The following is a 4,941-nucleotide window of genomic DNA, read 5'->3' on the forward strand; positions in this document are numbered from 1 at the left end:
AAGGAAGGAAGGAAGGAAGGAAGGAAGGAAGGAAAAGTAAGGAAAAGGAAAGGGAAGGAAAAGTAAGGAAAAGGAAAGAAAAGGAAGGAAAAGGAAAGAACAGAGCTGGGATTTGAAACAGGCACTGACTGCCAAGCCAAGTGATGCCACTGAGTCTCACACAAGTCAAGCCCCTGAGCATCCATGATTCTCATTTTCAAATGTAAATATACCACACACTAATCAGACTTACGAAAGATCTTCTGTTTGGGATTGGCCACATTTCTGATCTCTCTATTCATGGAAATCATTGAGAATTCACTAAGTAAATATGAGGCAGGGGAATATTATTCAATGTTGATTTGCATGTTCCTCCCTGGTATCGCATAGCCAGGCTTGATACTCTGGCTTGATATTTTCTGGACCAAAGAGATAGAACTAGCTTCGAGAAAAGAGTTGGCTCCTCTGGGCTTCAGTCAGGGACTCCTGTCATGGAGGGTCGTGAGCAGGAGCAGAACAAAGCCCTGGAGAGCAGCAGTAGCTGTTACCACATCAGTCAGCTGGAACACGACTACCCAGGCTCATTTTTCTCCTTCTCATTTGCTCTCTTGAAAGCATCAATGCCTTCAACAGCCTCAGCGGAGTTGACTAGGAAGCCAGAAGCTCTGGGAAAATCCAGCTGGCTCTGGAGAAGCCCCAAGTTTTTCATCCCCATCTCCCCAGAGCCCATTTTTGTTGTTTTTTGGGACAGGGTCTCACTCTGTTCCCCAGGCTGGAGTGCAGTGGCACGATCATAGCTCACTGTAGTCTTGACCTTCCAAGCTTAAGCAATTCTCCTGCCTCAGCCTCCTAAGTAACTGGAAGTACAGGTGTACACCACCATAACCAGCTAATTGTTTCATATTTTTTGAGTGTAGAGATGGAGACAGCAAGAAACTTGCCCAGTCTGGTGTCAAACTCCAGGGCTCAAGCGATACTCCTACCTTGACCTCCCAAAGTGCTGGGATTACAGGCATGAGCTATCACACCCAACCAAGAAACCGATTTTAGTCTTTTCCAAAAATATATGACTACACATCACTCCCACTTTTTAAAACAGAACACCTGTTAACATCTGGTAGCCTACTCACGTTTCATGAAACAGCTTGGCAATCATCATCCTAAATTTTCTAATTACTGCCTACAACAGGATTTTGCTGATACCCATCCATGCTGGCCATCGTTTGTGAGACCATAAAATAGGCAAGGCCACAGTCCTCCAAGTGCCTGCCAACCTTTCCAGATTGCTAGGAAGACTAAGTGAGTAATGAGTGCTGAGTGAAGTATGAAGCATCACAGATGTCTGTTATTGTTACTGCTTGCCAATTCTCAACTGTGGTTTTGTTTCTAAGTATTGCTAATAAGGGAGCTTCTAATAACTGTGGTTGTGGGAGTGTCAGGAAGTAGACTCTGGAATACAGGGTATGCCCAATGTGCTCTTGAGGTTTATATCCAAGGAAAGGAGGAGAAGGAAGCTGGACTGGGCGGAGGGAGAAGCTGGGTTGCAATGCACCCCGTTGATGGTTAAGTGCCCCCAAGAAGCACTCTGGAGCTGGACTGGTCATTCAGTGTCATCCCTAGTTGGGGTGAAGGGAATGAGCCTTTACCTCTGCACCTGGATCAGTCATTGGATACGACACCCACCTACTGGACTCATCAGAGCCAGTCCTTGCATCGGGCTACCAGCAGTCAGGAAGTAAGTCCCTTATTCCTGAAGGGGTACTAGGTGATGCACCACAGTGTCCACAAAATAACATTCCATAAGTTTCAAGGAGATAAACATAAACATTCCATTTCTTCACCTCTTTTAGAATGTCAGGTGGCAATCCAATCTAACTCTTTATTTGGGGAGTTGATTCTTGTCTTGCTTTCTGGAGCTGACCTTTCAATACCAAACAGGCACATGTGCCGAGATGCCAAATCAAGCCTTCCTTTGATGTGTGGCCATGACGGAATGCCAGATTGTCCCTGCCAATGGAGTTATTTTCTCCTCTCAATTACCTAAAGGGCCTCTCAGTAGTTTTCTTCCCCAACATACATAGATCTTGCCTTCTAAAATGGACTTCTGTCCCATTCTTCTTCTTAGGGAGTTGTGCTGGGCATTCTCCCACTTTTTCCACCCCGTTCTGTGCCTCAGGTGGGGCTGATCTCCATGGCCGCATCAGTGAGCTCCCTTACTTTCCAGCTTCTATTCAGGTTCAGCCAATTGGCGGCACCAGTAGGAGAATGTTGTGGGGAACAGAAAGAGATTGGGGTGTTTCTTCCTCCTGACTCCCTCGGTCCCTAGCCAAGGGCAGAGGCCATGCTCTTTATCCAAGGCCCCAATTCCTCTCAGCTCCACTGTTGGAGCCATGGCTCTTGTTAGTTCCAGAAACTGTTCCTTCCTTTTAGCCCTTCAGGACTGCGTCTGTGGAAAGGGAAGCAGCTCCTCTCTGTATTAGCTGGACTGTGCTTCCTTGTTCCTCCTCAGTTTCTCTTATACCTCCATTTGTAAGATGAATCTTTATGAACATCTCCTTAATCACCCCTTTGTGCTTTTTCTGCCAGGACCCTCACTCGCACACAACCCCATCCTTTTGTCCAGAAATGAAATAGCTTCACCTAGGATCTCCCAAGATTCCTGAAAGGCCAGGAACCAGAGAGAATCTGTATGTCTTTGTCTTTGGAGGTCTACGCTGAGGTCCCTGAAGCTCAGCATTCCAGACTCTTTGTTTTCTCTCTGTTTTATCTTTGATCTTTAGAACAGTGTTTCTCAACCATTTTAAAAGGCACACTGCCCATTCACAATCACTCAAAGACCTGCTTTATCTGGTTCTTCTCTGTGTCCCTCCCACTACATCATTCTTCAGTAAATGTCTGTGGCCAGGTGCGGTGGCTCATGCCTGGAATCCCAGCACTTTGGGAGACCGAGGTGGGAGAATTGCTTGAGTCCAGGAGTTCAAGACCAACCTGGGGAATATGACAAGACCCCAGCTCTACAAAAAAAATTAAAAATAATAATTAGCCAGGTGTAGCAGCATGTGTCTGTGGTCCCAGCTACTCAGGAGGTTGAGGTGGGAGGATTGCTTGAGCCCTAGAGTTTGAGGCTGCAGTGAGCTGTTGATTGTACCACTGTACTCCATCATGGGCAACAGAGCAATACGCCATCTCAAAAATAAAAAATGTCTGTGGGAAGAATGAATGAATGTCTGAGCCTCAGTTTCCTCACTTGCAAAAGTGAGGGGAATAATCCTCCTAAAAAGCTTCTAAGTTAGGTGTCATTATTACCACAATTTTACAAAGGTAGAAATTGAAGTTCAGAGAAGCTAAGGACTTGCTCAAGGTCACACAGCTAGGAAAGAGCAAGATCAGAAATGGAACTGAGGGTTTCTGACTGAGTCTGGGGCTCTTGATATGACACCGCAGCCTACTACCTTTCCGGATTAATAAAAAGAAACCAGTGCACCCTCAACCACTTTAAAAGGCACACTGCCCATTCAGAATCACTCAAAGGCCCACATTACGTGAATCTTCTCCGCCTTCTCCTGAACAGTCAGGAATTGAGATTTCTGAGGCCAGATAGATTATGGGTGATTGATAGATATGCAGCTGTATATACTAAATGCTTTGACTGTGTCCCCACCCAAATCTCATCTTGAATTGTAGTTTCTGTAATCCCCACATGTCATGGGAGGGACCAGGTGGAGATAATTGAATCCTGGGGACGGTTTCCTCTGTTCTCATGATAGTGAGTTAGCACTCATGAGATCTCATGGTTTTGTAAGGGGCTTCCCCCTTTGCTAGGCACTCATTCTCTCTCCTGTTGCCCTGTCAAGAGGTGCCTTCCACCATGATTGTAAGTTTCCTGAGGCCTCCCCAGCCATGTGGAACTGTGAGTCAATTAAACCTTTTATAAAAAAATAAATTACGCAGTCTGTGGTGTGTCTCCATAGCAGCAAGAGAACAGATTGATTTTTTAAATTATCCTCTATACACACACACACACACACACGAAGCCTGCCCTTAAGTTCCTCTAGGGATGTAGGGTGGAAACGTCCCCCTTCTCGTTGTCATCATGGCTCTGGAAGTCTGTTATCACGCAACCCCTTTGTCCATCTTTGCAACAGTTCCAGGGCCCTTACCTTACCTCTCTGAAGCTTTGATTAAAAGGGTGAGTCACCTGGCTATTGAAAGGCACAGAACATAGGTGGATTGTAATTTGAGCTACATCATTGCAAATGAACATGTTTTTAAACCTTCAGAGCTTCAGTTTTCTCACTAAAATGGGAAAAGATATTTACTTCACAGGTAACAGTGACAGTCAACTGAAAAAAATACCCAGTAATATGCCTGTTGTAGAGTAACTGTTCACTAAATATTAAATCCCATCCTACCCACCTCCAGGGGTTCCCAACAACTTCCCAGGTCTCAGAAGAGTCTCACTGTCTTGGGTAGGGGGTTCGTGGATGGCAGGGACCTGTGGATGTACAACCTTGCTTGCCTTGTTAGAGGAATGTCAGCTGAGGTGTGGAAGGGAGTTATGTCAGGCCGTGTTCTTTGCTAGGGAATGTTCTGCTAGGTCAGAACACTGAGCAGAGCTTCAGTAATCCCAGTGTGTGACCCCACAGTGCCTTGTTGCACCTGCCAGCCACCATCTAATGGGAATTACCTGAGACCTGTGACCGTGAAGCCATTCACAGGAACTCAGTCTTCGAGGGAGGCAGCAACGGAAATGACCAGGACCAGAAGAGATACGAAAGTGAGAGGATTTAACCTGATGAATGCCAGGCCTTGTAGAACCCCAGGTGGAGGTGGAGGTGGAAAGATCTAGAAATTGTTTATTTATAAAGAATGATAACCTACTCACACTGGCTACTTGGGTGGAATTTAAGGAAATGCTAAACCACCAGCCTTATCAGAAGGTGGGAGCCAGGCATCTCTCTG

Source organism: Colobus angolensis, unplaced genomic scaffold (assembly GCF_000951035.1).
Source record: "Colobus angolensis palliatus isolate OR3802 unplaced genomic scaffold, Cang.pa_1.0 Scaffold26, whole genome shotgun sequence".
Classification (NCBI taxonomy): Eukaryota; Metazoa; Chordata; class Mammalia; order Primates; family Cercopithecidae; genus Colobus; species Colobus angolensis.